The following is a 27,865-nucleotide window of genomic DNA, read 5'->3' as shown; positions in this document are numbered from 1 at the left end:
CTACTTGACCGAAATGGAGTACTGATTAAAGCCTGATTTTCTTTGTGCTCTTGGTTTATGAGTGCAATCCGGGTTAAGTCTGGCTGGCCTCCTGTAGCCTTCAAGACACAGGAAGGTGCTCTGCTGTGGATGACCAGTTGAGATTGGACTGGACAACAATTTTCTGGATCTCTCACAAAAGTGAATGGTTAAACTTGCTTCTCCCTTCTGAAGTTTAGTATAGACCTAAGGAGCTTTCCCTGAATGATTGGGAGCAGTAGGAATGAGCAGGTAGACCTTCATCATATCTTCAAAAGTTGTCACTTTATTTATTTAGTTACTTCTGAAAAACAGGTACAAGGAGCGGGTGCTTCCAGGAAAAGGTGCCACTTAGGCAGGCACAATATCTAGGTTGGCCCATTGCTTTTTTTATACACTTGAAAGCTTCAGTGGAACATCGTGGAGCCCTGCCACCTAAAGACTTCAGCTTCGCTCTGCTGCAACATTTCAAGCTTTAAAATAATGACTAAGTCTAAAGGCAAAACATGGAATTCATACAGGTGGCAATGCCTTCCCAGTAATGAAGTGGCCTTGATGACAGAAGTTTCCATTGTAGTCCTGCTTGGAACTTTTGATACAAACTGTAGGCTTTAGAGGGACACCCAGCTTGAACTACTTTACTTAGAGGGACCATCGTCAGTATCCTGCCTTGTTGGAGGAGTTGGATTTGGAAGTCCTGAGGTGAACCCATTGACAGGTGGGATCAACTACGTTGGCTAAAAGTCTGCTCTGCTATGGAATTGGATCCTAGGTCACTGCAACCAATGGCTTATATTGGCGCTTTGTATTATCTTAGTCACTTTTTACATTACATTTATGAATATTTTCTTCTGTTCACTAACTTGGTTTGGGAATTTTATTGCTTTGTTTTTTGATTTATGTGGTTTGGTACTGTTCAAGTATAAACATCCGTTTCTCTAAGAAAAACATCCTTCCTTAAGCCATAGATTCATTTCTTGCGGTGCCACGTGGACTGTTTTTTGGGGAACTAGGACTCTATCCTCCCAATGATGGCAATGGTGGCAAACCTCGAAGTACATATGCACACTGTTCAGCTCTGTTCTGAACAGAGTTGTGTCTCTAAAAGAAACTTGGCATGCACTGCCTAAGTGTTCACAAGTTGCAATAGTGACTTTTCATGATGTGTGTCAGGCAGTGCAACAGCACCATATTGTCTGTGCAAGTCTTACCATTGCAGCTGACTGAAACATTTGTGAGACCCAGGCAGCTCCGAACCTTATCCACACAGAGAACCATGCTTAGATCCCTATTTTTATCCAAAATCTTCAAGGCAGAAGGAGCCGTGCCCAGGGACGGGCTGGCCGTAGTGGGCACCGGGCATTTCCTAGTTGGGCCAGAAGGGTGGGGGCCGGTTTTGTTACAGGTGTCTGTTTTTGCAGCAGTGCTGCAATATCGGCCACATGTAACAAAAGCAGCAGCAGGAGTGGTGCTTTGCACTCTCACCCCACCTCCGCTTGGGGGCCCATAGAGCTGATTGCCAGGGCTGGTTTTAGTTCCCAGTCCGACCGTGCCTCTAGTCGCATGCAGGCCAAAAATCACTACCTGATGCTGCTCTCACCCCACAGTTGAAGAAGAGCTAAAGGTGGCAGTGCTGCACCCTCCTAGGCAGAGCCAGCCACCTATCTTCCATCTGCCTCATTGTAGGCTGAGACACTGATCACACATTAACTGCTCTCATCTTCCTGTTTTTGAGCTGATAAATGTAGGCAAAGGTCTTTGCTTATGCCAATACTGTCTACAATTGCCAATTAAAAAATAATGAAACGCAGAGCAACACTAGTGTGAGCCTGTCTGGTGTATAAACTTGCAATGAAGAAAGGTAACAAGGCGGTATAACCCCAGCGGTGGCAGCTACTGCTCCAATCAATACTGTGCCTATTGCCAAGCTTCATTTTGTAGTATGTTTAGTAGTACTACTAAAGTACATCAAAATGATTTCCAGTAAATTCACATGGACAACCACTGGTACAGCAACCCACTCATATAGAAAAAAATTGCAGAGGGACTTAAAATAAAACGTCATACGAAATGTTAAATTAAATAGTTAAACTGAATATAATTGAGTGTTAAAAATATAAATAAAAAATCAAATGCTGTAATATTTTTTGTATGTATAAATACATATAACATTAACTCTTATTAAAATATAATTAGATTACTTTGTAATAATTTATACATCAGTGATAATTATTAATGCATTTTTTTTACTTTAAGTAGGAATTTATTTTGTAATTTGAACTTCAGAAAAAATAATTCTTTTGACATGTATATTAATACTTTTACGTTTTAAATTTTTGTATACATTTTATCACAGGGGCATTGACTGAGGAGTCTCCCAATAGTGAAGCATGTCAGCGACGGGGCAAAAGTAGGGTCTGTCATCAATATACTTAAGGTCTGCCCACTATGAAATCGTGTTGATGAACCTTGAGTTTGACAGAGAGAGTACTCCGCTGCAGATGTGAAGGAGTAACCTCTCTGCAAAACTCCCAATCATCCCCCTAAGATATCTTGAATATCAATAACTTTTTTCTCGGTTTACCCCCAGGACGTACATGATCGACGAGATTTTGATTATTTGATGAAGACAGATAAGATTGATTTTTGAATGTACTTTATTCGATAAAAACATTTTATCATAAAAGTCTGTACATCCCTGTACAATCGTAATTAGAATTCCATCAATCCATTGTACATACAGCATACATAAACCATTTGAAAAACGGATTAAAAATATATATATACAATAAAACACGTAGAAAATCTCATAGAAATCTTATAAAGTATAAAACCTTTATCAGTCCACAGCCAGAATTTTTTGAGAGGGGATCGCTTTTAACAGCCTAGTACGAGTCTGCCAAGAGCTACCCAAAAACTTTGCTACCCCGCATACTACCATCAGGGATGACGTGTCGGTGGACAAGACACGTAAAGCCATCTGGTGGCATCTGAGGCCCAACTCCTTACAAATTGGTTTTATCCAAATTTTCCTAGCAGCCTTGTAAGCAGGACAAGCAAAGAGAAAATGGGCCACAGACTCCTTAGGGGCAAAGCATCCGGGCAGGAAGAGTTGGGGAAGCCTGACTTTTTCCAACCGGCAGTGATTGCATTTACCGGGAGGGACCCAACCCTCAGCTTTAGGTAGAGTGATCTGTCCCTGGGTTGTTCTATAAAATACAGGAAAGGCTCCAAACTCCTCACAGGTTTATGCAACAAATATTTCTCAGTGCGGGACCCCCATTTACAATTACATAGCTCTTCCTGCTGTACCCAGTTCCAATATATCCTCTTTAGTATTTGTTTTGAGGGGGGCATTGGCTATCCCAGGCGTCTCCCAGCCCTAGTTTCACGAGCAACTGCCTGAGATTACCCAACCACTTGATCTTATTTCCGGTGTTGAGTGTGATTAATTCATTAAGGACAGTTGCGTAGTTAGCCTACTCTGGTGTTCGTCTGAGGCGAGCCCAGAAAATTAGCGGTCGCAGACAAACTATATCTTTTAATGCTCGCTTCCCCATATCATGGAGTAAAGGTTTTATAGGAGTAGAAACGGGGAGTGAATCCAAGTCTCTTAGAAATTTATTTTCAGATCTTACTAAATCGGCGTTGTTTCCGACCCCCATAGCTCTGATCCGTAGACTGCCGACGACAGTGCCTTCCCTGAATACATCTCAAGGGCCGGGGCTATAGGTTTACTCATTTACTCTCTATGTACTCTTAAAATTGCACCTGATGCTCTCTTATGATTTAAAAGCATTTTGGCCATATGATCTTTCCAGCTCATCTGGCTATTCACCCTTACCCCCAAATAATCAAAAGAGTCTACCATCTCTAATGGAGCGCCATTGAGGGAGATATTATTCCTGAACCTCTTTGAGGGTGACATGGCCATCAGCTTCGTTTTAGAGGTGTTAATGGTAAGGCCATTCTCATCGCATAATGAGCTAAAACGATCTAACAACTTTTGGAGGCCTGCTGGGGTTTTTGATAACAGGAGGGTGTCGTCTGCAAAGAGCAGGGTGGGCATTTTCTCCCCCGCCAGGACTGGGGCGTCTACTGAGATCTCCCTCAGATGGTCCACCACCCAGTTTACAAATAGGGAGAGCAGGGTCGGCACCAGATAAGATTGTATTCTTTGTGGTTTGGTCCATGGTTATGTCAACACATGTAGCACCATACTGTAGTAGCTGCTGCATAGCAAGAGCGGGCTGAACAATAATAAGGAAAGTACCATATCCCATAAGATGGTGGCTGGCATTATGGCGGTATGAAAGGGGGGTTTTCTGATGTTTTCAACCCTAATTCCCAACTCTTCCCTAAACCATGTCAATCACTCTCCCTTCTCCATTTTACAGCATACCAAATTTGTCTAAAGTAGTAACATACATGCATCCCCACAAGGTATGAATAATCTTCTATGATTAGTTCCTTTTATTTTCAACTGCATTTTCCTGAGAACAGTGAACACTACAATTAGAAGACTGCTTTGAGAAGAAAGCAGCTGTGCCAGATAAAGAACAAATGCCAATGTGTGAGGAGTCTATTGCCAAACTCTGCAATAGTAGACAGTATATTCATGTGCTGCAGTTGGTGACCTACAGAGGCCAAAGGCTGAGGTGCTAAGAGGACTTATACAATGAGGTTGTCTTAACCCTCTTGATGTGAACTGTGTTTCCTGGTTGATATTAAAATGAAATTGACTGAATTAACAGCCTACTGGCTCACTCTTCATGAAAATAAAAGAGTATTCCTCTCTGATAAGCATGAAATGTGCATGTGATCATTTAAAAAAATGTATTGAAAATTACTTGACGATTTTACAGTGAATTTGTGGCTCTGTTGCTCTGCCTCGACTTTAACACTATTTAATGGAGAACATTGAATGCTGTAAGTACCAGATTACTTGGAGAGGCGAGAATCTTATCAAAACAAACAACAGATGCCAATGTGCTGAGTGTGGAGAAATAACCTGCAAAGCTTCCAAAGCTATACAATTTGTCAATTTCCTTGAGTGGAAATAAGTATTGGGAGAAATTTTACAAATCTGTTTTGATGAGTCTACTCCTTACACTTGCTTCCTTATATATGAATAAATAAATTAACTGACATCACAGTGAGATTGGATTGGGAACCTCGAACAACATCCTATGGGCAGGCCACCACTTTGGGAGATGTTGAGTGTCCACACCCTTTCCAGAAAGGCGTGGTGTTCTTCTTGTGAAAGAAGAACAAGCCCAAGTTTGACATCCTTTGTTTTGTGCTAAATTCCAGAATTATATCATCACTCTTTCTGCCTGGAATTCCAGATATATAGAATATCCCTCTGGGTGACTGTGAGCACAGCCACACCAGGGCAGTCCAGTTGGTCCGGACGCTCAAGCATGCACTGAGAGCAGGGGAGTGCTTCTTCCCTTCTTTAACAGGTATGTTCTTCTGTATGTTCTGTACACTGCCCTTGGCATGAACGTGCTAGGGCTCTGCGTAAATTAGGATCCCCAGTGGTCCTTGTTGGCTTTTTAAAATGTTCTGATTTAAAAGGTAAACATGGATGAAATGAAAAGACCGATCCTCAATAATTGATAATCCCCAGCTAGGTATTCTGAAACATAAGGCAACATCAAAATCCTATAGTAAATTCAAATTTAAAACTAGAGGCTCAATACACAAACCAAGATAATTCCTTTCCTGCTTAAATGTACTTTGCATGAACCCAGAAAGCTGAGCCAGTCACAGATTATAATTTATTTTTTGTCCTCATAATACCTCTGATAAATAAGCATCCTCCTGGTCTCTACCAACCCAATTGCATATATCTTGGGGGTCTAGTCTCAGTTGATGTCGCTACGAGTTCCAACACGTGTTGTACATCATGAGGTGACCAAGAGGTGTAATCATTGGACTTCCTAATCATAGTGTTTACTGTCCAATAAGTTCCGAAATAGATCCAGCTCTGTTTTTTTCAAAGCCGATTAGCCTTTTGATTGAGATCTCTGAAGAATCTCACAGAATTCCACCACTCGTTCCATGTAGGCGGAGCCACCTCGCACCACCTTTTACATATATCCCTTCTTGCCAAAAGAGTCAAGTAAAATACAAGCTTGTACTGCAACTCCAAAGAACCTTCTAAGCCACAAATTAGCTGTATAATACCAAACAAAATTAAGGAAGTTCTTACCTTTACTTCTTTGCCCAAAGCATCCGACATAGTCTTACCCAAAATATCCCAAAACTCTTTCAGCGCTGGGCAGGTGGCGAACATGTGGATATCGACTGATTCCTGGCCACCACACCTTTTACACTTGGCATCTCCATAACCTCATATTTTGGACAGCTTAAGTGGAGACCAGTAGATTCTATGTAGAGTGAAACAATGATTTCTCCTTAGTGCAGCAGACTTAATCACAGAATAAAGCATGTCTAGAGATACTTGCCATACGTGTTTCTGCTCCTCATCAGGCAAGCAGCCTTCTCAGACAAGGTAAGGGGGTCTCAAGCTTTCTTCCATTGCAGTGAGTAGGTATCCATACCAAAGGGCCAACTCCTTCTTTCTCGGTCTTAAATTTTGAAGCTCTTTCTCCAATAATTTGTCAGATGGAACTTGCCACTGCTTGTTCCTACATCACGCTGACATTTGGTAAAACATGAACCTGGATAACGTACCATTTGTCATATTTCTCCAGGCATCCCAGGACAGGCAACTATCACCTTCTAATATGTCCCCCCAACGTGAGATGCTACTGGTTTTCAGAGGTTTTGCAAGGGCATCCAAGAGGTACTCTGGTTCTTCCCGGAAAGTCCCACACTGGGGCCCATTCGCTGTAATAAGGGGTGCCCAAGAGTAAGTGACATTCAAACCATACTTTAGCTACCTGAAACACTCTTCCACACTCCCTGCCAGCATAGCTTTATACATACGGCCCACTGAGGTATCATCGGGCCTGCGTAAAAGCATCCTACAGTTTTTTAGCTGGTATGCCCAACAGTACAGTAGAAAATCTGGAAGGCCTAGACCAACATGTACAAGCTCCCTTCTTATCTTTTTCCAGGAAAGTCTAATCCCCTTGCCTGGCCATATGAATGTGGAGATTCTTCCCTGTATTTTGGCAAGAAGTTTCTTGTCCAACTCCAACAGTATGTTGTCAAATAGATAGGCAAACTTGGGCAGGACACACATCTTAACTAAATCAATCCGCCCATACTGCATGAGGGGGAGGTTCTTCCAATTCTTTAGCAGCTTGTCTACTTCTTTAAAGACTTTCATTAAATTCACTTTAGGGAGCTCCTTTAACTTTTGAAATATTGTTACACCTAAGTATTGTATTTCTTATCACAACCTAATATCATGGGCATCTTGGTTCCATGCCATAACTTCCATCTTGCTGCTGTTGATCTCATATCCAGACATCTTCCCGAATGTCTGCACTTCAGAGAATAGTTCAATAAGAGCTCGTTTGACATCACAGGTAAACAGAATCAAGTCATCAGCATAGAGAGCCAGATTCCTAGAGAAACCTCTCACAATGAAGGGAGTTATTTCTTTATTATGCCTGAAGCTTTGAGCCAAAGTCTCAATGTATAAGTCAAAAAGGATAGGAGATAGGGGGCACTCTTGTCACGTGCCTCTTCCTATTTGCACAGGAACCATGAGATTGCCATTCACCAGTATTTGAGCTCTGGGTGCCCATAGATTTTTTTGAGGAACTCCTTAAATGTCTCACCAAAGTCAAAAGCCTTCAAAGTCCTGCTCAAATATTTCCAGTTCACCCAATCGAAGGCCTTTGCTCTATCAATGGTACTTTTTGATAAAGGTGCTCCCTATATCATTACAAGGTCTATTGAGCCTATCATGGTGCGTATGAGCTCCTTCATCTGACTCCCTGGATGCAAGCCCTTCTGATCCTCATTGATTAACCCCTCCCATGCTCATGATGAGCTCAGCTCGTCATGAGCCACGGTTGCCGTGTGCTCATGACGAGCTCAGCTCGTCATAACGGCTCCTACGCTCGCTCGCACGCAGGGCTAATTCCCCCGCTGTGCTGAACATTCCACACAAACTGGTGTGGTTGTGATGAGCTCAGCTCGCCATGAGCACAAGGCCACCAAGGCACATGATGAGCTGAGCTGAGCACTGTGCGCGCCCCCCGCCCCCAGCACAGCGGGAGAATTACCCTCATGGCCAAGGGGGTTAAGGGCCCATAAATTTTACTTTAACAGGCTGTTAATATCCATGTGAAGATTTGATAATCACAGCTCAGTAGACTGGTATTGTGTGGTATCTTTGCCTGTTTTTTTATATTAGGGTAATAACAGCCTCATTCCAAGAGTCCAGAAGTGGTGAGATGCCCCTCAACACTTCATTAAATAGCTCCAGCCAAACCGGAATAATTTCTTCAGCCAATAGTAGATACATTTAATTTGGGATCAAATCTGGCCCTGCTGCTTTCACTTTCTTAATTTCTTTAATAGCAGTAAGGATTTTATTCCCTCATATAGGGGCTCATTAGGATCGCAGACGGACTTGCGTCCGTCCGCGACCCCAGAGCAGGAGTGAACCTCCGCATGGCATGCGGAGTTCCCTCCTGTGCAATTAGGATGTGACCGCCACCCTGGCGGTCACATCCTCTATTTTTAACATTGCGGCGGGTGCGGCTTCAAGCTGCACCCGCGGCAATGTTAAAAATGCACGCATTGCATTTGCATGCAGAAAGAGGCAGGCAACGCGCGGTGCCTGCCGCTTTCTGCATGCAAATGCAGGGGGGTACCATAGGTACCCCCCCATGTGCACCCCCCACAACCCCCTTCACCTAGGGGGCCCGCAACAGGCCCCCGCAGTGAAGTTCCGTATGCTTTTCCACGGCGGAAAACCCGCCGCAGAAAAGCATAATTTACTGGCCATCCTAATATGTCTGGAAGACACCGTCACCATATTAGAGCTTTTCCGCCACGGTTGTAAGCCGATCGCGGCGGAAAAGCTGCGGACGGAAACCAGGACCCACCAGCCATCCTAATGTGGCGGTGGGTCTTTGGTCAGTCCGCTGCGGTTTTTCCCAATCCTCGGGGCCGGCGGTGGCTTCAGCCGGCCCAGAGGATGCGGAAAAAACGCAATCCTAATGACCCCCATATTCTGGTTCAGGTATAGTTGATTTTCAATGCTCAGTTTTGGAAGTTGTTTTTCAGAAAGCCAGTGAGCTAACACAGCCTCATCTACCACAAGATCTTTGAGATATAAATCCTGAAAGAATTTAGTAAAGTCCAGCTCAATCCCTTCCTTGACCTCCACACCCTCCTTTTTAGCCACTTGGAAATGCCGTGACTTCAAGTTGGCTTCTGCTACCGCTAGCTGATCTTCGAGTGAAGCAATCTGCCTTTTTTCTGCTCTAAAACAAGCAGCCGAGGCACCCTTTAAGGACCCCCTTAACAAGGCCTTAAAAGCATCCCATACCACATGTGCGGGGCTGAAGCTGAATTCTATTCAAAGAAATCTGCTGTGTCCCCTTCTATCTTGCTCATAATGTCTAATTGCAGGAGAAATCTTCTATTCAGGGTCCACCTTCTAGGAGTCAGCTTCAAGGGGAGGTTGATTTTTAACTAGATTGCAGCGTGATTGGAAAGGGGCGACCACTCGGTCCCCCCGAACGTATGGTGGAGTACCCCGATCCCCCCGGGAAACCATTTTGGGCGGGAGGCGTGTCCCGGCTGGTATGCCCGAAGCGGCGCAGCTGGGGCGCGCCTTTTCCCGCCCAAAAGAGGGTTGTCCTAGACACCGACACCGCCAGCCACGCCCGGGAGGCGGATTGGAGGAGGGTCTACGCCCGCCCGAAGAAGGATAAAAGGAGCGACAAGCCAAGGAAGCATCCTCTTGTTCCTGTACTCTGAAGCTGCACCTCCTCGTTACACGTGAGCTCGAGACGGAACGAAGAGCCAATTTTGACATTTGTAATTTTTCTGTTTTCTCTTTTAGCGCTAGAAGCCTTGTCCAGGACCTTTCAGTCATCTATCGTGAAGAAAATGCCGGGCAAAAGGGTCGGAAAGAGGGTTAGCACCGAGCAAATGCTCCGTATGCTGGTGAAGGACATGGCGGAGATGAAGAAGAAAATGGCGGCCAGGGATGGTTCGGGCCGGCCTAAAAGAATCATCGGGCCAGCATTGCCAGGGGTGGTCCCTGCCGGGAGAGGAAAAAGGGCCAGGAACAGGGCAAATGGAGACGAGGTTCCAGTTCCGGAGGCTCCCCCAGCGAGCCCTCCCAGACCGGTGGAGGCTCCTGTGCCGATTCCCGACGCAGGGCAGCCGATCCCTGTCGTAGTTACCCCTGTGAACGAAGGGGATATGCCACTGGAGTTGGCCGCCCAGCTGGCGGCGTGGTTGGGCAGAAACAACGAGGGTTCTGTTGCTCCGGGGGACAGGGCCGAGGAGGCCAAACTAATAATGAGGCAGTTGCGGCAATCCCGAGATACCGCAAAAGCACCTTGTCCTTTTGGTTCCCCGCAGGCTCCCGTGGGTCAACCAGGATCGGGCGTTGGTACGGCGGGGTCTACAGTTACGACGGCAGGTTCAGGTAAGCAGCCATTGCCGATGGTGGGGGAAGGATCGATACCTTCTAGGAGGGAAAAAATTGTTCAGCATATCCCGATCGAGGTGAAAGAGAGGATATGGGCAGACAAATATGTGAACATGTTTTCCTTGTTGACCGATCACTACGAGATCGAGCATGTAAAAAATCAAAAAGAGTATCTACATCCTAGTGTATGGCGAGCCAGGATGGCCGGTTTCAGAGTTGATGAATCAATAGGCAATTGGGGCAGGGCGTTTGGAATGTTCATTGCAATTATGGGCGAACGTAGGCCCGAATTGTTGGGAGAATTGGCCGTGTACCAGACACGTATCATGGAATTTTATGAAACTTATGGGGGTAATCAATGGTTTTCGTATGATAATATATTTCGTAAATCCAAGGAGCACGATTCATCCCTGACGTGGGATTGTTTTGACTCCATTTCATGGCAAAAAATGGAAAAACCTGGCGTGGGGAAGTCGCCATTGTTGGGGGGTGATGGGGTTGAGTATTCCCGCCATTCATCAGGGACGCCCTTTCGGGCAGGTTCCAGTAATGACCGGAACTCAAAGAATAGTGGCAGCTCAGGTAAGAAAGGGGTCTGCTGGAGCTTCAACAGAGGAAAATGTACTAGGCCACAGGGTTCTTGTAAGTTCAGGCACGAATGTTCGGGGTGTGGGCAGTCCTCGCACTCTGAGGTTACGTGCAGAACCAAGGCTGGAGATACGGGGAGTAGAGGAGGCACCAAGCAGGTCTGAAAGAGTCCAAGGGGCGCCTCTACCTACCCCGGTTGATATCATGGCATTGATCCCGTGGCTGAACGAATACCCAGATCATATCTCCGCTGGGGTGTTGCGAGATGGTTTCTCATATGGTTTCCGCATCCCGGCGGGGGATTTTCAGGGTGAAGCACAATGTAAGAACCAACTATCGGTGCAGCAGAATGCGGCGGTGGTACAAGCAAAGATTGGTAAGGAGGTGGCCCGAGGTCGGGTTGCTGGACCATATGACACCCCGCCAGTTGCTAATTTTGTTTGTTCACCCCTGGGTGTAGTCCCCAAAAAAGATCCGGGGGAATTCAGGTTGATACATAATTTATCAGCTCTGAGGGGTCTTTCGTTGAACGATGCGATTGACCCGGGAGTTTGTTCGGTGCGGTACGCATCTTTCGATGAGGCCATCGCCATTTTGAACCGCCTGGGGCCCGGAGCGCTGATGGCCAAATCAGATATCGAGTCAGCGTTCCGGTTGCTCCCGGTACACCCAGATGATCAGCGTCTCCTTGGTTTCATGTTTCAGGGTCGCTATTACATGGATAAATGTATGCCAATGGGTTGCTCCATCTCTTGTGCGTATTTTGAGAGATTCAGTTGTTTCTTGCAATGGGCTTTCACAAGAACAACAGGGTTTACACATGTGATGCATTATCTTGATGATTTTCTATTCCTGGGGGCAGCCGGGGACATAGAGTGTGCACAAGCTTTGAATGAATTTTGTGATCTCATGAGACGATTTGGCGTGCCATTGGCACCCGGTAAGACAGTGGGGCCGTCTACTTCGCTCGAGTTTCTTGGAATAGAGCTCGATTCCGAAGAGGGGTGCTTCCGTTTGCCTAAAGAAAAGGTGACGAAATTTAAGGCATCGCTTGAAACATGTATTAGCGAGACGAAAGTAAGATTGCATCAGTTGCAGCGGGTTGTGGGTCAACTAAATTTTGCCCTTAGAGTAATACCGATGGCGCGCCTATTTTCCCGCTCCATTGCTCAGGCCATGGTTGGCCTTAAGGAAGGCCACCACCGCACAAGGCTCTCGGCAGAGGTCCGCCAGGACATGCGCATATGGTTGGCATTCCTAGCGGATTTCAACGGTCGGGTCGTATGGAGTAAGCCCGCGGTTTCCTCTGAGGAGCTGGGGTTGTGGACGGACTCGGCAGGGAGTGTTGGATTTGGCGCAATTTTTGGTAATCATTGGTCAGCTCAAATCTGGCCGGCAGAGTGGCACGAGAGTGGGCTCACAGGTAACATTGGGTTTCTCGAGCTGTTCCCTATTCTGGTGGCCCTGAAAACATGGCCTGAGGGGTTTCGTGACCGCTCTGTGGTGTTCTGGTCTGATAATATGACCGTTGTGGAGTGTATCAATAGTCAGGCTGCCCGCTGTAGATGGATCCTGAGATTGCTGAAGGAAATTGTTCTGCTGTGTATGAGGCTAAACGTCCACTTTAGGGCAAGACATGTGCCAGGGGTGTTAAATCAGGCAGCTGACGCGCTTTCTCGTTCCCGTATGCAGGCCTTCTGGGGTTTCCTACCCTCAGCGGACCCGGTGGCGGCACCATTTCCCGAAGCTCTCTGGTCTCTCGGTGCCCCGGACTACAAGACCTCGTGGGAGAGAGTTTAGCACCCAGGACAAGAAAGGCGTACGAAGGGGCGTTCCGTTCCTATTGGTCCTTTTTGGGTTCTGCTGGGGGGGAGCTTTGGGGCCAAGAGGAGTATGTCCTGAGGTTTCTGTTATCCTTACATCAGGCAGGCAAATCAGTGGCCACGGCCCAGAGGCACCGGGCCGCCATTTCTTTCATGGCACGGGCTCATGGTATCCAGGACCCCACAGCATCTTTTGTGGTACAGAAGGCGCTGCGAGGATGGCAACGCCTTGAGGGTCGCAGAGTGGACGAAAGGCACCCGATAGGTCTGGAGAGGTTGGCCCTGTTAATGTCCGTACTCCCTGCAACATGTTCGTCTCAATCAGAGACAGTACTATTTCGGGCCGCTTTTTCATTAGCATTCCATGGGGCTATGCGGGTAAGCGAGCTGGTAGCACGGAACAAGCAGGATACGGGGGGGGTCTGTGCCGAGAGCACATCCAAATTAGGGGGGAAACAATGGTAGTCTCGTTTGCCAGGTCCAAGACCGATCAGGGAGCGATCGGGGACAGTGTAGTAGTCCAGCGGATTCCCGGATCTCCCATGTGCCCGGTGGCATGCGTTGAGGAATATTTGGCGCAGAGGGCGACATCATGGGGGGGGAAGTTTGCTGAGGCACGCCGACGCCACCCCACTAACGAGGTTTCAGTTCCAACGGGTACTTGCGATGGCAATTGCAGCCGCGGGCTTGAACCCGTGCGAGTTTGGGACCCATTCCTTCCGGATAGGGGCTGCTACTGAGGCCACAGCCAGGGGTCTGAGTGTCGAAAGAGTGAAACAGTTGGGGCGTTGGTCCTCGAATTGTTATAAACGGTACGTGCGGTTGCACATGTTGTGAAGCTAATGTCATGCACTCACGCTTCTTGTTTTTGTTTGGTTTACAGTTTCGCAAGCTTACGAGGCGGGGCAGACTGTGCCGTTGACCCGACACCTGGGGACCAGCGGTCAAAGATCACCGGCTGAGGAAAGAGTGGTGTGGGTCGTGGGACACTCATACGTGAGGCGTGCCGCAGACGTATTCAAAGCAGGTGACATGATTCACGTGGCTGGGGAATACGGGTACAGGGTGACCTTCTACGGAAGGGGCGGGCTCTGTATTGACCAGTTTCAAAATTTTATGGAGGGTTTGTTAGGGCGGACGAGGTCACCGCCATCTATAATCATAGTGCATCTTGGGGGCAATGATTTGGTGACCATTGGTCGACGAGTACTTCTCGAGGTGATACTATCCACTGTAAGTTGGTTGGCGAGAAGGGTCCCGGGGTGCACAATTGCGTGGTCCCACATGATCCCACGAAATGTTTGGCGGGGGTCTAATTCTGTGTCTGCTTTAAATCATTCTGTGAAGAAAGTGAATAACAAACTTGGTAGATTGTTTCGTACAAGTACATTGCATTCTATTCCGCATGGATGGGGGATCAGATGTATCTGGAGGACGGGGTTCATTTGTCCCGGGTGGGGAATGCGTTACTCATAGGAGACTTCGTAGCTTGGTTGAGGAATTTGCAGCCATGACCTTTAGGTAGGAGTTTGTGGGGGGTCCGGATAGCCGGTCAACTATCCGGGCCTGTGGCGGTAAGGTCATGATCGGTGAGCAGTAATTGGAAGATCCCTAGAGGTTTGGGCGTCATCCATTATGGATGGGAGCGCCCGGGGGGAGGCGGCCATTGGCCCCTCAAACGGGGAGGCGGTCCCCTCTAAGGATGGGGACGCCGAAAGGGAAGGCGGCCATAGGCCCCTCCCTGGGGAGGAGGGGCTACGGACCCCTCCTCGGAATTTCCCGGGGCCCGGACATCTGCGACGGCAGATGTGGTAAGTTGTGTGGGGTGGGAGGGGGGTCTACACTACCTTCTAGGCACCTCACACGAGTCCTCGGACGACCACTAAGATGGCGTCGAGTTTACAGGGGGCCCCCGCTAAGACAAGGGAAATTGGAAGTAGGCACAGAGGTACAGTCCGCTGTGCGACCGCCCCTCACAAGTGAGGGGGGAATTCTGGTATTGGGGATCTGACACCGGTTACGACCTTGCCGTTGGCCCGTAACGTTAGGATGTACAATTTCAATGTTCAGAAATGCATTTGCAGGATGTTTAGTATCGGCTAGGAGAACCTTTGTATTAGAGATGTGTTAAGGTCAGCCAAGAACATCGTAATGTGTAAATGAAATTGTACATGATATGAAACTGTTATTTTAATGTTTTAATTTTGTTTCATATTTTAATAAATACGGCCGGGAGGGTAACTCCCTCCCGCCTTCCAAAAAGTTCAGAACCGTTTCCGGCTTCTCATTCTTGGGGAATTTTGTGTTGAGAGGGGGTGGCGGGTATCTCAGCCATACGGATAAATGAATAAGAAAATAATCATTTCTTTTTACTTTTCTGACTTCTGACACTTCCATAAAAAAGTAATCAATTCTAGAATAGTGACCATTCTTTTTGCTGTAGAAGGAATAGCTTCTAAACTCACCACATCGCATAGATTTAGATTATCTAGCATGGAGCTCGACACTACGAGGAGGACGCCACGCTGTTTAGCCGGCCTAGCGACCCCGTGGACACTTAGCAAAGTGCCCACAACAGGGTGGTTAATTTTTCCATCTTATCAAATGCTACCACGCATTGGAATTACGACGCGAAGAACTGTGATCTTACCAGGAGTTTGCTAGCTCCAGGGGCTGTAGCATCTCCTAAATGTTGCTAGAGGTGTCTGCTGGACCCGGATATTATGACAAAATTCTTCACTCTTCGTGCTAACATATAGATATTGATCTTTAATGCAATTTGGACAGTTTCCTGTTTGACAAATAAGAAGTCCAAAGTTTTTACTGGACGAAACGCGTTGGCTGATGTTTTTATGAATTTCAAACCAATCAACAATAAAGTGAAGAAACACAACTGGATCTTATTTTATTTATTTTTTATTTTTTTAACATTTTTAGAGCGCACTGTTACCCGGAGGTGTCCTTGCCAGAACTTGCCATTTTTAAATTGTCTATACCTTATTGTAACACATTGTCTCTTCACTTCATAGGTGGTGCAGCTCGGTTTTTGTTTTTGTGTATCAAAATTATTGTTTAAAAGGACATTGAAGTCTCCACCAATTATAAGTGGAGATTCAAAGCCTAGCAAACTAGAGCAGTGATTATTCAGGGGTGACGTATCATCCTTATTCCGGCTGTAGTAGCTAGCCATGGTATACAAAGATCGAACATTTTTAACTTGTGATACTATTCAGCGGCCGCCTTCATCTGCCTGAGATCTTCGTAACTCTGTCCCTGAATTTGCCTTAATAATTATGGCAACGCCCTCAGAGTAGTATTCCTGGTCTGTAGCTATAACCTTGTCTACCCATCTTTGCCTTGTAAATAGTTCTAAACATTCTGTCCATAAAAGGTGAGTTTCTTGGAGCAAAAGGACCCTAGCTGGGCTTTCTTTCAAATATTGGAGGACCACACGCTGCCTCCTTTTAACCCTTAAGCCATTAACATTCCAACCTATAACCTCCAGGAACTCACCACCCTGCGGTCTTCTGTCATGACCAGACAGCATCAGGTAACCTCTACTATTCTGTGAGGACAATTTTTATTTTTTTATTTTTTCCCTTATGCTTCCCACCACTCGTGCTTTCCCTCAAAACCCCTCCCTCCTCAGGGAACCCTATTGGCAAAGAAGTCAATTTGAGCTGCTACCCACAGAATCACGTATTTACAACTAAACTTAACTGTCACCATCAACTGCCATCTATTGTGAATGCCTTAGCTATTAATCAATATGAATACTGGGGTTGTACTGCGCACTCAATTTTCTCTAAGTATTCTGAAGTTCAATAGTTTTTTTTCTATCTTTTTACGGTGCGTGCATGGTTGGGAGGAGGGCGCTAACCTCCTATTAATCAAATGGAAGGTAAAAGTGGTAGATAATCACTTAACCCAGCCTGCACTGGGTTAACTTCTGGGAATTGAAAATGATGCATTTTGTTGGCCCGCATCACTTTCGTACTTACTGGAAACCTTAGCTGCACTTGGGCACCCATTTTCCTTAGAGGCTCTATTCACTTTTACCAGCTCCCGCCTTCTATCTTCTGTCACACAAGAGATATCAGACCTGATTTTAAAGGTCTAGATCCTGGACCTGCGTTGTTTTTTGCTTGAGGGCGGCCCCCATATTTTTTTCCATAAGTGTTTAAGACTGTAAATTCACCAGAATTTCTCTGGGTTTCTTCCACCCAGGGTTCAGTTTAAATGGTTTGTGATGTACCCACTGAATTCCAAAGTTGTTTCTGGTATGACATGCGGGAACGCTTCGATCAAGAGACCTATTTCCAAAGACTTAACTTCATCTCCCTCCGCCCGTTGCTTGACACCCAGGATCCTGAGGTTATACCGCCTAGAACTATTCTCCAGTTTTTTAACCTATCTGATACGTCTTTCTCCCATTGTTTTTAACCTAACCACTTCCCGGGTGTTGTAACTCATGTCCGAACCCAACTCAGGAACTTTACTTGCCAGTACCTCTGTACGTTGAGTTAGCGCAAGTAGATTTTCCTCAAGGCTGCTAGATGTATCTTGAATGCTCCTCAGGTTAGTTTCCGAAGGTGAAAATCGCTCTTTAATTTCAGTAGAGAGTTGACTCAGCCTCCCTTGAACCATGGCCAAACCTGGTGCATCATGACTAACCTCACCATCCTGTTGGCTTGATGTTGGATTTTGCTTCCAGGCTTTGTGCGTATCAGCTATGGTTCCTCTCTCCCCTCTCCCTTCATTGCTGCCCGGTGAAAAGACGGAGTCATCCAGCAGTGAAAACCTATTTGCAATGGGAATCTGTTGGTGGGAGAGAGAACCCTCCCCTACTCTAAGCATGTTCTCTAAAGAGGTGACTGTCCCCTGGGAGGCCTCTGTATTAGGCTGAGAATTCAGTTTAAAGTACGACCTAAGAGTAGGTGGCACTTTAGGGCTCCTAAGGGCCGGTCTCATCTTTCTCTCTTTTAGGGAGGTGTACTTCTTTTGCGAGAGATTATTAGGAAGGCTTTTATCTTTGCCTGGAAGGGGTTGTAGTGGCTGTATGCACTGCCTAGTTGCTAATTCAGCTTGTGGTTTTAACTTACTAAAAAGAAAAGGGTTAGTGTCAGCTTGTATCTTTTACCAAGGGATAAGTCATTAGCTGTCAGCGCTAACAGGCCCACAAGCTTGCGGTCTGCTGCTAACCCAGCCTCTTGTCTGCGCACTCCTTACCCTTGAATAAGTGGCTCATGGGTTCCATATGTGAAGAGCCGACAACATGCTTCAGCCTCTCATCCCTTCCTTGCTTCCAGTAGGTGTGTTTGTGCCAAGGTTCTGCTGCAGGTAACAGTATGGGCTGCTTCCTCAAACCCTCTGGGCGGCATGGCTGGGTTTCCACAATCCCTGGAGCCTAAGCATGTGCTGCCTCTGCCTGCCTTTCCCCTGAGGCTGCTTCCAGTGCTGTCTCTGCCAGGCTTCCCTCCTGAGGCTGCTTCTTGGGCGGGAGAGGGCACCCCATGCTGCTCAGAAATCAAAGAGTGCTCCTGAATCCCTGAACAAAGCTGAGTATCCACACATCAACCAGGAAAAAAAAAAGAATTGAGAAACTAGGGGTGGGCGGAAAAATCCGTTCTGCTAGAGGAACCTGCGAAATGTCGGCATTTCCGTATTCCGCAGGGAACGCAAACATTTCAAAACTTCTGCGATCCGCGGCGGAACGGAGTTCGGGGGGCCTGAGTTATTTTTAAACCTCACCAGGAAGCACTTGCAGGAGCCCTAGTGCCCACTTCTCTGCTTCCCTCCCTCCCTCCCTCTCTCTCTTTCTTTCTGTCCAACTCTACCCCGATCTCGATCCTACTGACTTGCTGGGTAATTTCCTCCATTTGTTCCCAAGTGAAATGGATCCAAAATCGAATGAAAAATCTGTTGCTGGAAAAACAGTTTGTTTCTTTCATTTTTCCCTTTAAAAGTGCAGCGTCTGAATGGAGACACTTGCAGGAGCCCGAGTGTCCACTTCTCTGCCTCCCTCTCTCCCTCTCTTCATCCTTCCCTCTCTCTCTTTCTTTCTGTCCGTCTCTACCTCGATCTTGATCCTACTGACTTTCTGGCAAACTTCCTCCATTTGTTCCCCAGTGAACTCGAATGAAACTCTGTTGCTGGAAAAGCAGTCTGTTTCTTTCATTTTTTTCTCTTTCGAAGTGCAGCGCCTCTGGATGGAGAAGGGCGGATTTTTTTTTTTTTTAAGAAAACGTGAAAAATAAATAAAAAATAAAGTGTGGCTCGTTGGCCGCAATGCAGCAAATAAATGAAATGAATAAATAAATAAAGCAAGGCAGAGTGCCCAGGTTGGTTTTATTCTCACGCAAACACAGTAGTGCCACTTTACAGGCAATACTTTCGACAGGCGCAGCAAAATCTCCGCTTGCTGATATTTCTTGCCGTTTCGCGGAATTTTGCGAAAGGCAACTTTGCAAATTCTGCCCACCCCCGCATGTCTTGCTGCATTCTGTTGAGTGTGGAGAGCAGCTCCCGGCCGCTACCTAGCAAGCCTCCATGTTCACCCCATGAATTGAGCCAGTCACAGATTGCTGGGCATATTTCTATGAAAGTTATATGAATTTTGGTCATAGGCATTATACTCAATGCAAAATTGTACGTACAATACCTAAGGGAACCATAACATGTTTATAAGTGCGCGCGTAGAATCTATGCTGACGTCGGAATCAGATGATATTTGAAAGAACTCCCGGAGCCGCTTTTTGACTATGCGGCGATCCGGAAGCAGGCAGTTGTGCGAGGTCTTTCCCTTGGAACAGTGAGGAGGTTACAGGGGGGATGTTGATTTTGTTATCGGATCATGTAGGCTCTCCTCTACGGGCTGATTTCGGCTAACATCGCTATGCATGGCTCGCTTACTTGTTATTGGTGATGCCCGTGTCAGGGGCTCACGTAATGATTAAGCATGATAAAAAAGAGCACTTTAGTGTTACTCTTACACTTGTCTTGTTCCCTGGAATACAGGTTATGTTCTTGGGACACCTTCCTGCAGGGCGCCATGTCGAGTTTACGACTAGGATAAACTCGGTCAGGACATGAATGGGAGCATTTAAATGTCTCACAGTGACGATGTGTGTGGGACATATATTCTTTGTGTGAATACAACAGCTGGATAGACGATTTGGACTTAGAGATATGTAGAGATTTGTATGTTTGTAGCATTGTACATAGTTCTTTTACTCGCAGCCAAGGGTGATGAATATATTATCCATATAGGCTGTAATAAGTGGACCAACTCAAGGATACTTTTTCTTCATAACCGATGGGGTGGCTTGAATACGTTTATAACCCTTTGGCACCCAAACACAACATACTTATGTGGGATTATTTATTATTCCAGTTTTTGTTTCCTGTGTTATTGGGATCCCCTCCACACGTGATGATTCAATTGGAATCTTGTGTGATCAGCCATTTGGTACTTTGACCGAACTACAGTTAGACCAACATCAGGACTGGTAATGACATACGTCCTGAAGAAGACCGGGGTGACCTTTAAGGCGCAGTAAGTCGGTCGAAACATGTTGACACAAGCGGTATTAGGAGGGTTGTTTTGAGAACTCTAATTTTCTCTTGGAAACACTACCCATCCTTCTTTCTCTTTTTAATCCGGGTTGTGGAACCTATTAATAAATGTTTGTATGGTATCCTCAAACCAGTTTTAAAGCACTTCCTCATTCAACTGCACTTGTTGTACACCAGTTCTAGTCACAGGGTGACACTCACTGATCACTTTTTGTTGAATGAATATATATATATATATATATATATATATATATATATAAATATAAATATATATACATATACATATACATATACATATATATATATATATATATATATATATATATATATATATATATATATATATATGCTGTTTGGTTTTGTTTTGTGTCCTTTGGTCTTTTATGTTTATCCCCTCCCTTATGTTCCGTCCTGAGTGTGGCTACACCTGGGCGTATTGTAAGCAGACCCGATGATGAAGCATGTCACACACTTCGGTGTGTGAGTGAGGGCAGTATTTTCAAAACAGTTATATTTTCTCTGTTTTGTGGTGGTATATGTCTTTACATTTTTAGTAGACATAAAAAAAATTCTTTGAATATTGAGCTTTTAGTACCGTAGAGGGTTTTGGGTTTATAGGGTAATAGGGTGGGAAGCAATTTAATTAGATTACATTAATTAATTGTATTAAATGATATTTTTACATTATTTAGTTCCGTAGCGGATTGTGGGTCAATAGGGGAATAGGGTGGGTAGTAACTTAATTATATTCAAATTAGTGATTAATTTGTATGTATTCATATTTGTTTAATTGAAATGTTATAGTGTTAAATGTGTAAATTAACTTATTTTTTATTCATTAATTAAACACTGACATTCTCTAAGTCACCTTGCATAGTTGCTACCTCCATACCCCTCTCCTGTTGTAAAGTTTTCATGTCCTTCATACACTTTTCAGTTTCTTCTATTACTTTTGCTATAGCAATAGCTTACTTCAATGTTGGGTTGCTTCCAGCCCAAAACTTTTCTTGTGCTCTTTTGCTGTTGCACTGCACAATCAGTTGATCCCTCAGCATCTCATCCTGCATCTGTGCAAACTGGCCTCTTGTCGACAGTTCCCTTAATCTGCATACGAATTAGTCTACTGTCTCAGTTGGACGTTGAGGTTGTGTATAAAATGAATGCCCATGCATAACAAGATTTTAGCAAATCTGAAACGTAACTTTAAGACAGCGTCCCTGTAAACATCTTCCATATCCTCACCTGCCGCTGGAAGACATTTTAAAATGTGTTGACTCTCTTTTCCAAGTGCCGCTAACAATAAAGCCTTTTTCCCAAGAGCAGGAAAACATGTGCCATCCAACACCACCAAATAGTTCTCAAACCAGCCAATCTAATCCTCCTATTCTTTTGTGGGTTCTCCAGCTGACATGAGAAAGGGAGGTGGAGTGATTATTGTGTTCGCGATATTCAAAACGAAGCAGTGACTTCAGAAGACTGATGACTACAATGACAGAACACTCCTTTATTTATCTGTTAGGGTCACCCGACCATCATGGCCATGCACAATCATGTAATCATACCTGCCAAAGTATGTTAAAATACATATAGTTCACACCCGTAGGAGGGGAGTACCCTCCCACCCATATTACATATACTTTTCCAACCTAATCCAACCCAATCACAAGTTTTCAGCAATAAAAGGTCATTGTGATACTAACGAGGCTGAATGTGAATGTTTTAAAAGTTTAATATGGGAGCAAATACATTTCGAATAATTTTTACTGAACAGTACATTTGGAACAGTTAAATTCGTACAATAGGTCATATCACAAATAAAGAGCGATTTACTTTCTTTGAAGAAGAGCATTTGAAGGAAACTAGAGTAAGGCATAGTTTATTTGATTTTGCACTCAGTTCTTTTGTTTACAGTTTGGTTGGTCAAATGGATTACAGCAACATTGTACTGTACAATTAATTTATTGGCAGCACATTTCGGTGGTCTACTTCCACTTTTATGACAGAGACACTGATTTGCTTTAAAAAGGCAACTAAGCAGCAGGGACCCTTTTTAAAGGGTTCAAGTTGATTTAGTTATGCTCACTGTACCTTTATTTACCAGTTCAAGTACCAAAGTATTATTGAAGCATTCCTTGTTCGAAAAACTATTCAACCTTTTACCAATGAGCCGATGAGCCTGTTTTTGTAGTGCCATCTGATGCATGACAAGCCTAACAAGAAAAAGTCAACTGAGCTATTCATCTAAAAAAAACTCAACAGTGCAAGAAAAATAAGTAAGAAAAACATGAAAAGCAGTGTTTCTGATTTAGATGTTTTGTCAGTATTATCTGGGGCCTTCGTTTTCTGTCATTGCTGATCTAGAAGGTAATAGTAAAATATGTTTCACAATTCTGTTCAACAGCCCAAACACTTCAGACAATGTGAGGAACTACCATTCAAGCTCATGGAAGCAATCAAACAGCAAAGTCTCTTGACTCTCACACCATGAAAATAGTGTCTGTTAGATCTGACACCCTGGGGTGAATTCCCCCAAACCTTTTGCCTTCACTCCTCCTGTTTTGCTGAATTCGATTTTGCTGGCCTTAGAACTCTGTGCACTTTACCACTACTAACCAGTGCTAGAGTGCTGTGCTCGTTCCTCAAACCATGGTAGAATTGGCTTACACTCAATTGGTACATTTAATCTACTGATAGGTAAGTGGTACTACATGTCCCCAGAACCTGTAAATTAAATGCTTCTTGTGGACATGCTTGAACAATACCACTGGGTCTGGGCTCCCAACGACACAGCTTGCCACAAGCTAATAATGAACAGTACAAATGCCTATGTCGCTATTTCTGATAGAGACAATATTTTGTCAAAACATCCGGGTAAGACAGTATGTTTTGTTGATTTAAATCTTTATTCTTTATGTTCTTTTTAAATTTCAGTTAATCACTTCTATTTAGGTGATTTTACTTGTTTGTACTCATTTTAAAATCTGATATACACAACAAAATTTGATTTGTATCAAAATCCACAACCAGTATTTACAAACATTTACATTTTAGTGACCATTCAATCATTGAATGGTCACTAAAATGTAAATGTTCTCTTGTGGACATGCAACATTTATTGTGCCACCCAATTAAGTAGCCTTTTAAACATGTTTCAAGTCTGCCTTTGCAGCCTGTGTGCAGTTTTAACCTGCCAGTTTGATGTGTCAAGATAAACTTATTTTCCATGTGTAAGCCTTATTTTTTGCTACATAGAGATCACCCCTAGGAATGGTCCTAAACAGCCAAGGGGATAGAGTGCATTTTATTTAAAAAGTTGGAGATGTGTTAAGTTTTAAATGTCCTGGTAGTGAAAAACTCCTCAATTTGTTTTTCTCTACAGTGAGACCTACCTCTCCCCTTAGAATAACATTGTGTTTCCTTACATTTAATAAGTGCTAATGTTCAGTTGGGTTCAAGTAGGAATGCGTATTATAACAACACATTAACTGTCCTGAGCACTGAAATGTGTTGATGAATAAAATAAAGCAATACAAAAGGGGATGATGGACGGAAACAAGCATCCTGGGACCGGTTTCGGATTCATAATGGGGTGGCTGAGTGAGCTAAAGAATGGTGATGGATTAAACCCAGATCAGTTGTATCGCTTTGTTCGCCCTAAGTTGGCAGGGTATGCTCAGACGTGAGTCCCTTGCTCACTTGGCCACTGGATTCAAGATAGCCTGGCTGAGGAGGATTATGAATCCGAAACCGGTCCCAGGATGCTTGTTTCCGATCCAGGGAAGACATGGCTTGGCAGTTCGGGCTGGACTGTTCCCATGAGGCACAGGGTCAGACTGATTTGCATATGGCCATGTCTGAACTGGGGTGGCTGAGTGAGCTAAAGAATGGTGATGGATTAAACCCAGATCAGTTGACTGGGGGTGAGTGTTTGATTTGCTCAAACACTCCGTCCATCATCCCCTTTTCTATCGCTTTGTTCGCCCTAAGTTGTCAGGGTATGCTCAGACGTGAGTCCCTTGCTCACTTGGCCACTGGTTTCAAGATAGCCTGGCTGATGAGGATTATGAATCCGAAACCGATCCCAGGATGCTTGTTTCCAGTCCAGGGAAGACATGGCTTAGCAGTTCGGGCTGGATTGTTCCCATGAGGCACAGGATCTGACTGATTTGCATATGGCCATGTCTGAACTGGGGTGGCCGAGTGAGCTAAAGAATGGTGATGGATTAAACCCAGATCAGTTGACTGGGTGTGAGTGTTTGATTTGCTCAAACGCTCCGTCCATCATCCCCTTTTGTATCGCTTTGATGAATAAAATATGAATAGTTCTCACCATACTACATTTTTTAAAGCCTAATTAATATATATGGATCAAATGTTTGCTGATGTGTGTCAGAAAATGCCAAGAACACATGTATTTATGTCGATTGTGTCAGAGTTGTATTTGTGTCTACTTTTTATGTTGTGCTTCATGCTGTATGTATGAATTCTGTTTTAACCCCGTCGATGCTTGTGGCGGAACCATTCCGTCATCAGTCACGGCTGAGATGTGCTGATGACGGAATGGTTCCGTCACGACCACACCCTGTTCTGGAATGTCCAGCACAGGGGGAAAATTCAAGTAGCAGCCAAGGTGTTAAGATGTGTTTATAATGTTTATTACTCTATGTGTTTATATATGATAAATTATATATTTTTGTATATTTTCTTTATAGGGTTTGTACAGTTTGCACTTTTAGAGAATTATTATTTTTCTAGTGGAATTTCATTTGTTTGCTTGTCTTTTTGACCCTGTCCCCTTGACTTTGAGGGGGTCCTTCTCTCGTGTATTTCTTATTTGTTGTCTACAGCCTGTATCCTGGGTCACCTGAGTAGTGTTGTTGTCAGTTGGCCTTTGTGTATTCCTCCCAAACAATATCACAAAAAGGGGAATGGGTGCTGGCAGGCTGAGCCATCCTGATCTAATAGGAGGGGCAGAGCAGCTATCTACCACACTTGCACTTTAAAGAAGCTGCCTCAGCACACACATTAAGAACTTCAGACTAATGTTTTGTTACACCAAACATCCTGGGACATGGGCAGGGGAAGGAATTCCAGAACCAGATGTGCGGTAAAATCTAGAAGTTTCTCCCACTTCAAAGCTGGCATCTAGTATAAATATTTGACCCTCAAACCAATTCTTCAGTACACTCCTGGACCTGTGGATAATTCAGAAAAAGGACGGCCATGCTGCCAGAGGCCAGCCTTCTGCTCAAGGTTTGCCCTGCTGTCTTAGAAGGAAGGCTGGACCTCTTCCTTACATTCACAGCTACTCATAGTGACTCCCAGGGTCAGCTGACTGATCGCCTCTTCCGAGATACAGGGACATAATAACCTCCAGGGGCCTCCCTGCAACTGCCCTACTCCCCTGCTGCAACTCTGCCTGCTTGGACCTGCACCTAGTCTCTGCAAGGGTGAGTCCCTGATTCCCAAGAGCCTCCTCCCCTTCTCCTGGGATCTTGCATAACATGAGAGTATATTATTCTGATTAAAATGGAGAAATTCTGAAGTTTTGGGAACTGATCATGACCACAAATGGGCCTGTTCATGCCAAGATCTTGCTGTCTATGCTGGCCACCAACGCGAAGCTCCAGGGAACCTACAGCGACCGCTACTGAAGACTGGTACAGCTCACGGTGCCCGCCAATCTAAACTCCAGCACGGACTGTCCACAATGCCCAACAGGATCTTAACGCTGCAGAAATGACCAGGCAAGTCACCAGGCTGCTATTTACACTACAGCAATGGTTATCCTTAATGCTGTGCTTACTCCTTGGAGCCTCTTTCAACACAAATCGGACTCTTCAGGACTGACTTTGCAAAGTGAGAAGGCAACGTTTCCAGCAGAGCTGACCTGGTCCCTGTATCTAGCCAGTGCTCTATCTCAGTCAGCTTTAACTTTTGCCTTTCACTCGGCGTGGCACGATTAGATAACAAGTCACCATTAGTTTTCACTCCTTCTTTTGTACTGCACTCTCACTACACCGTAACCTTCACATATGGGATTTTAGCATCCTAACTCCAAGATTGAACACCTATGAAAACATCTCTAAGCTCCTTCCTCACAGTGAGGAAGTTGTAGCTCCCAGTAAGACTAGGATTTCCTACTGGTAGGAGGAACCCATATGATGAAGCATGTCACCCTTGGGGGAGTGAGGGTTCTAGTCCTAAAGGGATAATTTGCCCCATTATTTGGTTGTATTTATTATAATTTTGAGGGAGTCCAGACATGGATTGCACTTGCCTGCTACGATATGGTTCTTGTGCTAATATTTAGACCCGAGGTGACCTAACAGAGCTTCCCACAACTTTCCCAAACTTCTGGAGGTCCTTCTAGAAGGTCTTCTTGTAGGTTCCAGGAATACAAACACAAATCCAAGGGTTTGGAATCTCCTAGATGGTCCTTGTCAAGTTTCAACTACACTTCCCACAATGCACTTTGTCAACCCCTTAAAAGTCCACTCGGCGCACTCCAGGAGTTGTGCTCTGGCTGGAGAATTTATTTTCAGTTAAGCTATGTCAACCTGTAGCTGCAGGGAGTCCACTCCTTACTCCTTCTTGAATTAAGACAAAGTACTCAGAGCTGTAGTACCAGTTAGTGCAGCAGGCACGGTCTTCATCAGGCAGGCCATTGGGTGCAGATCAGGGTTCCAGCAGGACAGTCCTCCTTCTTCTTGAAGTTCAGGCAGCAGAACTGAGATGCAATGCACCTCTCACATATTTACTCTCAGCTTCAGGGCATCAAGAGGGGGACACCCGTGAACACTGAGATGCAGGGTCCCATCCAATTGCATGACCACTTCATCCACTGCCTCCTTTGGTGTGTGGCTGATGTAAAGTGACTGTGCATGACCACAGAGTTGTACTAAGAGGAAGACCTTTCTACACAACAATTAGCAAGCATGCGCATTATAAGGCAATAGTGACCAAATTAATTCCTCATAAGTATGCCAAAATGCAACATGTTGTCTGAAAATTCATTAATGTTCTTGGATGTGTAACGGAAAAAGTTACTTTTTTGTTGGAGCCATTTACGCCTCTGAAAACAAAATATGGGCAGAAACTTTTAAAGGCATGGGCAAAATGGGCTCTGGCCCACGATCCCAGCCTTTCACGCTCTGATGACCTTCAATAATTCCTAAACAGATTGCTTTAAATGCTGTTCCCTTTATTTATTTATTTAAAAATATATATATTTGCTTTCGACACACACAAAACATCAACA

The sequence above is a fragment of the Lissotriton vulgaris genome, chromosome 8, assembly GCF_964263255.1.
Source record: "Lissotriton vulgaris chromosome 8, aLisVul1.2, whole genome shotgun sequence".
In the NCBI taxonomy this organism is placed as follows: Eukaryota; Metazoa; Chordata; class Amphibia; order Caudata; family Salamandridae; genus Lissotriton; species Lissotriton vulgaris.
Note: the sequence above shows the minus strand (reverse complement) of the source record.